The sequence below is a fragment of the Callospermophilus lateralis genome, chromosome 4 (genome assembly GCF_048772815.1).
Source record: "Callospermophilus lateralis isolate mCalLat2 chromosome 4, mCalLat2.hap1, whole genome shotgun sequence".
NCBI lineage: Eukaryota > Metazoa > Chordata > Mammalia > Rodentia > Sciuridae > Callospermophilus > Callospermophilus lateralis.
The window spans coordinates 162,589,497-162,602,322 of record NC_135308.1 but is presented as its reverse complement, the minus strand read 5'-3'; the positions used below and the strand labels follow the sequence as shown (position 1 = coordinate 162,602,322).

Genomic DNA, 12,826 nt, shown 5'->3' with positions numbered 1-12,826 from the left:
CGCCCAGCTGGGAGGGCTGTCCTGAGGGCTGGCTGCTCAGTGGTGGCGGCCACACGCTCCAACCCGGTCGCGGGCGTGTCCTTGAGGCTGGGAATCTCTGCCCGGCCTCGGCTCCCTTGGGCCTCGCCTGCCCCTCCGCCCGCCCCTCCGCCCGGCCTGCCCTCTTGCCCGTCCACATTCCTCCTGGGCTTAAAGAGTCTTTCCAATTCCTCCTCCTCCAGGAGCCCGGTCCCCTGTCACCTCAAACCCTGGCCTCTGACGGCTTCAGCCGCCAACTTGAGCACCCGGCTCTGAGAGTGGCCAGCGGGCCACACAGTCCTGGGGACAGGAGCAGGTGAGAGCCACACTGGGCTCTCCCTGGGTCACTGGGGTCAGCTGGAGGTTCCCGGGGTCGCCCCGAGCTGGGGAGCCAGGATTGGGAGCTGTCTCAGTCCAGCCCTGAAGGCTCCCTGCCCAGGCCCTTCCCCGCCCTGACCCCCGCAGCCCCTCCAGCTGGTGTCAGGGCGTGGAGGGAGAGGCGCCCTGAGGCCCTGACTTCCAGTGTTGACCGTGGCGGGTTCCGGGCCTCAGGCTGGCCTGTGGGCAGAGTGGGAAGCCCTGGCTTCTGCTCTGATCCTGTTGGTGGTGGGTGTGAAGGGTCAGGTGTGAAGCAGGGAGGGGGAAGAGCCATGCAGAAAGCTGAGAGGACCCTGCTGGAGCCTGGGGAGGGCCAGGACCTGGGTTTGAGGACGAGCCAGGAGGTCCTAGTGGCTGGATCCTGGTTGGAGGCAGGGATGAGGAGGGGTGCAGGGAGAGCCATGAGGTGGAGGAGGGGCCCAGGGGGCGCGCTTGGGCCTGACAGGCTTGGTGCATGATGGGACTGTCCCCAGTGCATGGAGGCTACCCAAACATCCCGAGGTGGCATGTGACATACTTGGGATTTCTAATGGCTCTGACTCTCCTGGGATCAGAGGCCCAAGCCACCTGGGCAGGGTTGGGCGACGTAGTGTGCACGCGTGTGGCATGAGGAGCCCTGCGAGCTGCAGCTGTGGGCGGGGCAGTGATACCTGTAGCGAGGGCTCGTGGGGTCGTCCTCCACTGGAGGGGCCTGGCCTGGGGGAGAGGCCTGGGCAGGGTCCCCAGGCAGGGCTCAGCTTCCTGCCCCGTGGACGGTGGGGGACCCTGGTGCTGAGGAGGGGAACCTGCCACGGTGGGTGTGCCCCGTTGTATAAACTGTAGAGTGCAGAGCCCCAGAGGACACAGAGCCTCAACTCTGAGGTGGTGGTCAGCCCGGGGGTCCCCAAGGATCTCCTGTGCCTGTGGCTCTGACCTGGCCTCTGCCAGGGCCCTCCTGCCCTTGGCCTTGGGGATCAGGTGTGGTGGGATTGGGGGCCTGGGCCTCTGCGTGTGCCACAGGCCATCAGTCCCAGGTAAGCCTCTGGTCAAGTGAGGAGGCTGAGGAGGGAGGCTCCGCCAGCTGCCTCCGCGGTCCACAGGATGAGCCTCCCAGGGGACAGTGTGGAACGGAGACGCCTGGGGGCACAGTGCTGAGCCCACCCTGCTGCAGTCCAGCGGCTGGCGTGGGTCTGGGCTGGGCCACCTCATGTCAGGAGGAAGTGGGAGACGGGATGCGTCAGGAGGAGCCCAGGACCTCGCCTCCGCCCCCCGCCACAGCCTCAGCCCCCCTCTCAGGCACCCCCAGGGGCCTGCTGCAGGGATCGGGCTGTCCTGGTGCCCGCAGTGCTGGCCCTGGACGTCCCTGGAGTTGGAGCCCAGCTATGCGGGAGGACGGGGTGGGGTGGCTGCATGGGCCTTGGCTGCCCTGAGCCGGGAACTTCCAGCGGACAGGGCTTCCTCCATGGGAGCAGCCTGCGGTGTGGGTGGCGCCCCAGCCACGGAGGCCTGTGACAATGACGAGTAGCTCCCTGAGGTGCCACTGGGTGCTCAGGTGCAGGTGGCAAGGGCCAGCCAGGGCTGGATCCTGCCAGGGGTGAGCGGGAGGCTGGGCAGGAGCAGCCCAGACAGGACCCAGGGCGTTGGGGTCTCAGTCCTGGACGGTGAGCCGAGGAGGGGGCAGCGAGGGGGACGGGCAGTCGGTACCTGCTGAGGAGCTGCCCAGCCCAGGGGAAGGGAGAGGGGAGGCGGGGGAGGCCAGAGGGCAGGGAGTCCAGCCCACCCCTCCCTCTGCTGCCTGCAGCCCCCAGGGCCAGGCCGCCCTGGACATGGCCATGCCCGGCTGCTCTGCCCACGTCATGGGAAAGGCTCTGGGTTGAAGCAGAGCATTAAGGTGGAATTAAGCAGCCAATCCCTCCCTCAGCGGATTAGCCACCAGGAGCATAATGACCTCCATTAATGCCGGCCTCCCTCCCGCCTGCGCCTCCCTCCAGCGCCCTCCCTCGCAGCACAGGCGGGTGGCAAGGACCTTGATCAAATCAACCATCACATCTGAGTGCTGAGGGCCTGACCTCGGAGCCGCAGCCAATGGGAGAGGCCAGAGGGGATGGCCAGGCGCCCTCTCTCTGGGGACGGACATCCATATGGATGAAGGATGCAGGAATTCCAGCACAGCCGTGCTCAGCCCTCCCTGCAGCTGCCTCCCAGTCACAGGGTCACCTCGGGGCCCACACCACAGCTTCTAGTGGCAGGAATATTATTTACATTTTTAGGTGAGTAGGAGCTATGGCTCAGAGAGGTTGTGTGGCTTCCTGAAGTCACACAGCACATTGGGAGTCAGCTGTAAAGCTGAGTTTTGGTGACCTTTGGCCAACTTCTCCTTCCTCTGTGCACTGATTGTTCTCAGGGGAGCAGGGTAGGTGAGAGTGGGTGCTGGAAGGAAGGAAAGGCCAGAAAAGGGGGCAGGAGGAAGTGGCAGGCATCTCCCTTGGACACCTCTGCCCCAGTAGGGGGCATCCAGCCCCAGGTCTGGCCGTGCAGGAGTCTCAGGTGCTGGCCCCGCCCTCTCCATGCACCATGTCTCACTGGCTTCCTCTCTGGACTCTGGTGGGTCCTCCAGGGGCTGGCGACGGGCGAGAGCCCAGGCAGCGGAGCGAGCAGTGGACAGTAAGATGCGGGGTTAACGACGAGGGTGGAGGGACGGTGAGTGACCACAGAGGCACCTGCAAGATGGAGTGATTCTGTGGCGACGAGAGACCCTGGGGCACAGAGCAGAACGCCCTACGGTCAGAGGTGGGCCAAGGGACCGAGAGCCAGGACACGAAGATCCTGCTGCCATCGGGGAGTGGCCGACTGGAGAGCGCAGAGGCCATGGGGAAGGGCGGCCATGGATAGAAAATAATGACCCGAGGAACCCGAGCTGAGCAAGAGGCACATGCCCAGGTCAAGGCACAGGGAGCGGGCGGGTGAGGGAGGCCCCACGCCCGGTGACATCCAGGACAAGCCCAGCGGGAGGAGGTCCTGAGAGCTCTCGGAGGGTCAAGGGTGGTGGGGACAAGGGACGAGACTCAGGAGAGTCCACGCTCCCAAGGCCTGGGGCAGCCAAGCTCAGAGGAGGAGGTTCTGCACCAGCGGACGGTCCACGGCATGAGGGCCAAACAGGGCTGCTCCAGACAAGGGGAGCCGCGGGTGTGCCCTGCCCCAGCCGAACCCTGGGCCCAGGTGCATGCCCAACCCAGCCCAGCTGAGTGCCCACCTGAGCCCAGGCTGCGTGTGCACCTCGGTCCAGGTGAATGTACACCTGACCCAGGCTACACGACCACCCGAGCCCAGCTGTATGCACACCTGAGCCCAGGTGAATGCACACCTCCGTCCAGGTGAACGCACACCTGAGCCCAGGCTGCACACACACAGTGCTCCTGTAGTTAGGGGCCAGGAGAAGACGTGGATGGACAGGGGCTGGGAGGCCGTGCAGGGCTGCAGCCCACCCACCGAGGGCCAGGCCCTGCCCGGGCACTGTGGTCAGAGCTGTGGGCAAGAACGGGGAGAAAAAGCAGGACTGCGTCTGGGGGGGTGGTGTCAGAACCACAGGGCGGGCCCGGCCTGCGGACGGTGACTTCGAAGCTCAAGGTGAAGGAGCCGACCCTGCTGACCAGGGAATGGCCTGCACCTGGTGGGGGTGGGGCGGCGGCTGGCCTGAGGGATTGAGAGAGGCCGGGAGGCCACTCAGGACACAGGGGCCAGGTGGGGCTTGGGGAGGGAGGTGGTGCCGGGTGGACACCCAGGCCCAGGCCACCTGTGCTCTGGGGGCCAGGCAGACCTGTTCAGAGGTGTCCAGGAGGGCTGTTGGCCTGGGGAAGACACAGCAGAGGGGCAGAGGCCTTGACCTAGGAGTCCAGCCAGGTGCAGGGGTCCCGAGGCCAACCCTTCCTGTCCCGTGCCTGGAGGGAGTCAGAGGTCAGCAGGAAGGCACGGGAGACAGAGCCCCAGGCCCAGCCGAGAGGTGCACACCGCACAGGGAACCCGGGGAGGACAGTCTCCTGTGGGCAGCGCTCGGCGCTCTGAACGCCGGGAAAAGGCGGCTAGACCTGACCACGGGGAAGGGGGCAGCGGGCCAGCTTCTAAAGTGCCCAGAAAGGATGCTGTGTGACGGGTCCTGGTCACCTAGGGGGTGACGGGCAGGGATAGGTGGAGTGCAGCCGGCAGGCCCGCCCCAGGACCCCAGCTCCCAGACGGCAGGTGGTCAGCTCACCCAGCGACGGCCGGCCTGGGACTGGCCCACCTCAGGCTTGTGATGCTGGCAGGGGTCCAGGTTGGCTTGGCTCCCGGCACCCCACCCCGGCACCCCACCCCTGCACCCCTGGGCTGTAGGTCCTGGGAAGCCACCTCCCCACGCAGCTCCAGTTTCCGGGTACAGAAGGGTGGGTCTCATGACATCCCCAACTGGGGCCGCCGAGGAGGCAGTGAATGTGACTGAGCCTGAGTCAGGGCCACGGGGACAGGAAAGGGCCAGAATTGGGTCAGGGCTGCTTGGGAGGGGGCATGGGAGACTGAGCAGCTGGGGAGGGACCGCGGGTGCCACCATGTGGGCGCGGCACTGGAGTCTCCAACCTCACAACAGAGACACAGGCAGCAAAGGGGAGGCGCGTAGGTGCAGCCGCCCCGTCACGGCCGCTCCGCACATTTATTGGCCCCCGTGGACAGCGAGGTGATGGTCTGCACAGCTGTGCTCCAGGGCGATGATCACCTCACGGTGTGACAGATGTGCCAGTTCTGGGGCACAGAGAGGTGAAGCAGCCCACACAAGTCACACAGCCAGGCTGTGCACATCCACAGCCCCCTCGCAGCCCCTGGGCTGCATCTTCTGGGACAGCCTGGGGGCCACTGGGACCAACACAGCTCATCTGCCCCCAGTGCCAGGCTGGGCCGCACCTATTCGCTATTATATGGCTTCTAGCAACTACCTATGACACAGCACAGAATTTCACAGTTTGCAAAGCACCTTGCTGAACCCTACGACCCGTGGACCCTCATCAGAGAGAACTACTAGGCCTGTCTTCCCGGGGAGGCCCAGGGACCTGCCCAGCTCCTACAGCGAGCAGGGGCCACCAGCTGGCCGGGTCGGCTGCCCCACCTGCCCAGTTTGGCAGCTGTCCCCTGAGCCTGTTCCCGGGCCCTCTCCCTCTCGCCTGCTGCCCACCCCATCTACTCCTTGGCGTGGGTGTCCCGGAGCTGCTTACAGAAGGGCCCTTGAGGCCCTGGAGCCTGGTCCTTCCCGGGCCCCATGACTGCCCAGCGCTGTCCTGCAGACGAGTTCCACTCTGCAGCCCCTGCCCTCTGCATCCCGCTGGACGGGCCCCTCCTTGGTGCCTCAGCTCCGCTGGCCTCAGCCCTGCCCACCCATAGGGCTGCCACGGCCCTGGGATCCTTGCTTCGGGGTGGTGGCCCCGCAACATGGAGCGTCCGGAAGGTGCAGAGGGACCCCACTGAGGTGGCTCCATGCTCCGTGCTCCGCTCCCAGGAGCAGCGGTGGCGGGAGGCAGCGGGAGGCACGAGGACCCTAATTGTCCTCCAGTCCTCCTGGCTGGCGAAGCCGCCTCCACACACCAGGGAAGCTAATTGGCGGGCGGCATGGAGCTGGCGAGGAGCCCGCGGCCTGCGGTGACTGATCTTGGAGAGATCAGAGGCTCTGGAGCTCTGCGCGCCCACCGCAGTCCGCGGAGGCAGGAAGGAGTCCCTGACGCCCGTGCTCCTCCGGGGAGGGGACGGGAGCGGGCCCTGAGGGTGCGGTTGCTAGTCCAGCAGTGGCCTGAAGTACGGTGCATAAACACGACGTCACGGAACCAGAAGGACCACAGCCTCTCCCTGGTGGCCCCGTCTCCTCTCACAAGAGGCTCGGTCCACGAGGCCAGGCCGGTGACAAGTGGGGCCACTGTGGTCATGTCCTCCTGCTGACTTTACCAGAGGACGGGGAAGGAGCCCAGCGCTCCTCTTCTCCAAGGCAGAGGACGAGGCTGGTGGGAAAGGGAGAGGGAGGGACAGAGATGCTGAAGGGACCCTCAGGGGCAGGAGGGAAGGGGTCTCCGGCACAGGGAACAGCAAATGCGAAGACCTCAGAGTGGGACAGACCTGGTCTGAGGACCAAGTGACTTGGTCAGCACTGTCCACGCCTGGGCCTGCCTGGGCCCGAGGCCTGAGGGTCTAATGCCTCGGGAAGCCTCTGATACCGACCCCCGGAGAGTCCTGGACTCCGAGGGTCTGTCCACCCCTCCAGGCCACCACACAGGCTCACCCTGGTCACACAGGGCCAGTGCCCATGAGAGGCTGCCCCTCGGGCACTTGTGGGGGTCCTCAGCCACCAGCCGAGTGGCCAGCAAGGCCCTTCCTCCCTCAGGGCCTCAGGCAGAGAGGGGATGGCCACAGCAGCAGCCCAGGAGGAAGTGGCCTGCCAGGGCTGCCACAGCTGGAGAAGGGACCCCTGTGTCCAGGGCCCCACTGGTCATCTGCTCACCACAGGCCTGGACTCGGCCTGGTCAACTAGAGCCCCTGCTGGTCTGTGGGGAGAAGGGACAGCTGGTGCTGCTGGGGACGGAAGGCCACAGGCCTGGAGTCCACTCCTCAAGGACCCGAGGGCCAGTGGGGGGCGGGCCCTGCACGGTCACGGCCCCGGGGAGTCAGGCTACGGCCCTGTGAGTCCTACCTGTGTGGTCAGACAAGGGCCGGGTTGGTGGCCAGGCCAGCAGACGTCCAGGCCCAGCATTGCCACCATCACAGGTGGCTTGGTGCATGGCCCTGGCTCCCTGAGCCTCAGTGTCCTCTAGAGAATAGGTCCTGCTGCCGGGCCCCCCAGGGCCTGAGCCGCGAGGCCTCTGGAGGCGACACAGGGAGGGCCGCGGCCGAGCCCCGAGCCTCGGGGACACCAGGCGAGTGAGGTCAAGAGGTCCTTCCTGCCACCAAGTGGAGGGGATTAGAGGAGGCGACGGGCAGGAGCGGGCCTCTGCAGCCGGGCACTCACTGTGCATTGTGGAGAGAGGAAGAGGAAGCACACACTCACTGGAGCTCAAGTTAAGGCGGAAAACCTCCAACCCTTCTGAACTGTAAGGGGACGCAGCTTCCGTCCCAGCCACCCAGGCTGCGGGGGGAGAGGTGAGGAGGGAGGACAGGCGGAGGGGGGTGCTGGGACGCTCGAGGGAGACGGCCAGGACAGCCCCTGGGGGCTCAGAGGCCCGGGGAGGACCTGGAAGACCCCAGGGAGTTCCCCAAAAGACCCGCCCAACCCCACCGGCTGGTGGCACCTGTCATCTGTCCCATGTCCCTGGTGTGGCCGGGCCAGGGCCGAGCTCAGGGGATGGGAGTTGGGAAGGCAGCCCCGGCCAGCTGCTCCTCTCCAGCTGGGGGCCGGGGTTGGTGGGAGGTCTGATGGCCCCTTCAGGAGGTTCTCCTAGAAGAGACGGGCTTGGCCAGGGTCTGCCCAACTCTCCAGGAGGAGTTCCAGAACAGCCCACAGGAGAGGGGTCACTTCAAACTGCCGAAAGGAGGCTCGAAGCCCACGAGGCCCGGAGTCCGCTCCTCGAGGCCCCAGGTCAAGGGCTTTGTCTGAGTCATTCTGAGCACAGGCCCCAGGTCAGGCCTGCCCTGGGCTGCCGTGAAGTGGGGCGCCAGTGCCCAGGGCTGGGGGCTCAGCAGAGCTCCCGAGCCCCGCCCAGCACTGCTCCGAGAACCTGCTGTCTCTGCAGTGACCCAGTGACAGGTGCTGCTGCCCTCACCCCAAGAAAGGACTGGGGACTGAGGCCCACAGAGGCCAGTGACGGCGGGGACCTCTGACTGAGGGCGGCAGGGCAGGCATCTGCTTGCAGGCCACCTGGTTCCAGGCCCGGCTCCTTGTGGGCAGAGTGGAGCTTAGTGTGGCCCCTCTGCAGAGGCAGGGACAGCGGCAGGAAGCGGCCAGGCCCCTCGCCCTGGGGTGGCAGGACAATCGCGAAGACGGCTCCTCCCCAGCCGGCTTCCTTTCTGAGCTGGAGATGATGTTGGGGGGCCTGGACCTCTGAGTGACTGCAGCTGGGGCAGCTGGGGCCTGGCACCCTGGGCGGCCACCACAGCAGCTCCCACTGTCCCCGGGGCCCTCCTGGCCAAGTGTGCTGGGCCTTCTGTGCGCACAGCCTGCAGGGGGACCCCTGAGGTCACTGAGTCTCTCTAGACCATGTGTGTGTGGCCATGGGGTGGGGGCCACCCTCCCTCTCCTTGCTCCCTCCCCTCTCTGGGCCCCCGGACCCTCCCTTGCTGTCTCCCCCTGGCTGGGGACCCCAGCGCCTAGCCTTACATTGGCCGTCCCGTCCTCTCCCTCCGCATGGCCCAGGCAGGCCTCATCGACCTGTTTCACAGGTGCATAGGCTGAGGCTGAAGGGGGCACCCGGGGCCCAGCTCCGGGACGCAGGCGCCAATCTGCACGTGGATCCCTTCCCTGGGGTGTGCGCTCTGCCCGGTCTCCAGTTCTCTGGAGGCAGGAACATTTAACCAGGAAAAGCCAACCTGTCCCCTGCCGGGTTTGCGACAGCTGGTATTTAAACACTTCCTAGCCCAGGGCGCTGGGGCCGCAGATTCCTCATTTTGCGGATTGACAAGAAGGGGAGTATTTGTGAGTGACCTTTCCAGTGGCGGCCTCTCTGCCGGCTGGGTAATTCTCCAGAGCTGCTGTGGCCAGAGGCTCCAGCTATGAATTATTGAAGAGCAGGACACTGTGACTCACTAATGAGATCAGAGGCTCCTGTTACCACTTCATTTGGAGCTAGTGCCCGGCGAGTGTGTTGGGGCCCGAGGGAGCCGCCCGACAGGATCCCAAGCCACCCACCGCCTTGTCCAGGCCCAGAGAGGGACAGCAGGGGCTTAGCAGGTGACAGCAGGGCAGCCAGCTACCTGGGGCACAGACCTTCTGCCTCCGGCCTGAGCCTGGGCAGTGCCCTTCCGTGCCCTCTGCCCTCTCCTCTGCTCCATGCTCACGGCTCCTCCTGCAGAAGGCACTGCTGCCCCCTCGCCGGGCTCCCACTCTCCGCTCCTCCTCTTGGACCGCTCTGCTGGGAGGCTGGCAGTGACTCAGGTGCTGACATCCCCTCTGGACTCCACTGACACCCATCTGTGACCCCCGGTGTGGCTGCTCATTGCTGAAGAAACCTCTACTCCTGTCCCCCGCCCCCGGGGGAAGCTGGCCCAGGGCTGTCCTCACCTGTCCTGCAGGGGGACAGGCAGGTGACTAAAATCAGCGGGAGGCAGTGGGCATAAAGGGGAGACAGGGTGCCCCTCCTCCACCCTCCCTCCACCCTGGGACTGCGGCACCCCCTGGAGTCGGCTCCACCTGTGGGCCTGGGACTGTGCCTTGCAGGCTGTGGGGACAGGTGACAATAGCCAAGGGACATGAGCAGACAGACCCCCAGCTCACAGGACATGGCCGTTTCTTTCCTGCTGCTAACTGCAGATGGCAGGCCCCACACCTGTCCACAGCCTGGAGCCCACGGTGGTCGCAGCAGCTGGGCTCAGCCAAACCCCAGCCAAACCCAAGAAGGAGCAGGAAACACGCATGTCGGCTGCTGTGAGCCGCGGAGCTTAGGACTCGCTCATCACGCGGCAGTTAGAGCAGGAGCTGGCCAGGGCAGGGACACGCAGGGACAGGAGGAGGCCCCCTTCTCCTCAGTGGGCAGTGGACTTGGTGACCCCCGTCAGGGCTTCCCTGGGGCAGACTCACCCTCAGCACCCACAGCTGGGCAAGCGAGCTGGCAGGACCCAGCACCCACCAGAGGGGCCTCCGCGGCCCTGGGTATCCGGCCGCCTCTGCAGGGGCTGCACACACAGAGGGATTTGGGGACAGGCCGGGGACTCCATGGCGGCCACTCGCTGGCACTAGGGTATTCTGCTTTTGCTCAAGGTCGGGTGTTTGCAGACTGGTTGGATGTGCACAGCCTCTGAGCCGCGCTTGATAAATCTACTGCTATTTCAGGAACTCGCCTCGGTTTCCAGGCCTCTGGGTCCCGTGGCCTCTCCACGGGGTGGGGAAGCCGCCACCACCTCCCACTCCCTCCGCTTTCCTGGTGGCTGCAGCAGCTGTGCCAAGCTGGGGGCTCTGTGGGTCTGGGGGACCTCTCGGGAGCAGATGTCCAAGGCACCCAGGGATGAGGCGGTGTCCACACGTCTACACTGAGTGGGAACCAAACTAGCCAGAGCCGAGCAGGTGTCCCCAGGTGAAGCCAGCACCCGATGACCGCTGGCTATGGCCACCTGCGGCCTGCACTTGGCCCTGGCTCTGCCCTCAGCAGGCTGTCCCCATTGTGAGAGGTGACCCCAGGGCTGTGGACCCAAATCTGCCTGCCTTGGCTTCAGCCAGGAGCAGAGGCTGCTCCCATGGACATTGTCCCCACCACCCCACGTGGATGGGCTCGTGGTGCCCTCGTAGGGATCGCCGCAGGTTGTGTGACCCCGTGTGTGTGTCCAGCAGCATTGCTGTGGGCCTACCAGGCACCAGGCTCCAGGCTGGGATGTAATGGACCTGGAGGCTCCCAGTGTGATCAGGAGAAGACCAGACCTTGATGGACAGTGTCCCCTGCCCCAGACGCCACTCTGTGCTGAGTGGCACTGTGACCCCTCCAGCAGCCAGTGGCAAGGGAGAGAGCCTCACCCCATTTTACAGACGAGAAGACCCAAGTCCAGAGGCCTGAGAGCTGTGCTCGGGTCTGGGGTGCTGGCCTCGGGGGCATGCCCAGCTGGATTCCATGCCAACCTCAGGCCACATGCAAAGGTGGTGCAAGTACTGGGCGGGAGAAGGCCTTGCTTGGGACACCTGGAGGAGTTCTCAAGGACACATGGGGGAGGGAGCAGGGAGAGAGCCCCAGCCCTGGGGTGGGATGTGACTTGGGGTGGACAGCAGGGGTCAAGTGTGGCCCTGCTCAGGGGCCTTGGCTACTCTTTGCAAGTACCATAGTGCACAGTCCCAGGCCCCATGTGGCTGCCCAGGGTTCTTCCACTGGCCACTGTGGGCGCTTTTCCTGGGTCTGTGCTCCCCGCTGGAGCCACACCTCTGGACCAAACTCCCCAGTAGCCCTTCTCACCTACTGCTCTGACCTGGCCAGCCCCCCTGCAGGAGCTGGCGGAGCCACGTGCCAGCTCAGCCTCAGGCGGAGACAAACGTCCCACCTCGTCCCACGCCCCTCGTGACTCCTCTCCCAGGAGCCGGGCAAGGCTGTTCAAACCCCTCCGGCCCACAGCAGCTGACCCTCTCAGGAGGGGACACTCCTTAGTCCACCAGCTCTCATCTCTGATCGCTTGGCCCTGGGTGAGGGTGAGCCCAGGCACCCGGCACAGAAAGCCCCGAGGCAGAAAGCCACACTTGCTGGCCCCCGTGAGCCCCAGGGGTCAGTGGGCCCAGCTCCCAGTTCCCTCATGCCAGCTCCGCTCCGCGGGCCCGAAGCCACCCGGGTAGAAACCAGCCCCTTTATAAACCTCGGCGTCTGAGACGGAATTCGGGACCTGGAGACCCACGGGGAGGCCGAGTCCACCCACCTAAGCCTGTCCCTGGGACGGCCCCTGCCCACTGCCAGCAGGCAGGACTGCTCTGGGTGTCTCTCCTGCCCCCTCCGCGTCCCCAGCGCAGGGAAGGGACACCTTCTCGCGCCGAAGGCCCCAGGCTCCTCTCACACCCAGACGCCTCCTCTGAAACTTTCCACCTGGCTCCTCAGACCCCCTAACGGGGGCCGGCAAATAGGGAGCCGGAGGACGCTGACGTTGGGTGGCAGCTGAGGTTGTGGAGAGACAGAAAGGGCAAGCTGTCCCCACAGCCTGGGGCACGGGGAGAGGCAGTAAGTGGCGCCACCACCCCCTTCCAGAGCAGCTGGATGCCTGAACCCGGACCCCCAGGGTCCAGGGAGGACACAAGCCACCACAGAAAGTTGCTCCTGCCTCCCGGGAGCCCCTTCCCCACCCCCAGGCCACAGCCGCCTCGTCCCCAAGGGAGCAGTCCCTTACCTGTGGGGAGGCTGGTCACTGTCCAGCAGCAGAGGGAGGCTGGCCTGGGGGAGCTGCTCTGGGCGTCCTGGGGCCTGTGCTCGGGAGCAGCCCCTGGCCGCGCTCCGCGCCGCTCGTCCCAGGTTGGAGCTCGTCTGTACGTGAGCCTGTGGGGATGGGGGGCCTCCAAGAGCCGGGGTCAAATATTCCTGGCTGCCACCTGCCACCAGCCCATCCCAGGGGCCAGCTGCCTGGGAGGGGGGCGCCGCGGCCGGGCCGGGGCCGCAGGCATCTGCGGGAGTGTCGGCAGCAGCCCGGGCTCTCAGGCTCCTGCCGGCGGCTCTCAGGCTGAGGCGAGCGGTTTATTTTTAGAGCCCGGCCCTTCCCCAGACGCCAGGATCCCAGCTGAGATTTCCAGCGGCTCAAACTAGCCCATTCCCAGGCTGAGTTGTCCCTTACTGGGAATGTT

The 12,826-nt window shown here is 65.8% G+C and overlaps 1 protein-coding gene across 1 annotated transcript in view; it reads right to left on the bottom strand.

Moving 5' to 3' along the window:
• Shisal1 (shisa like 1) overlaps positions 1 to 12,403 on the bottom strand; it is a 97,861-nt gene extending 85,458 nt beyond the window's left edge. Inside the window, exon 1 of the mRNA XM_076855468.2 lies at positions 12,379 to 12,403. The gene's annotated coding sequence lies outside the window, so the exon portion shown is untranslated. The remainder of the gene's footprint in view (positions 1 to 12,378) is intronic.
• Between the last annotated feature and the right edge of the window lie 423 nt (positions 12,404 to 12,826).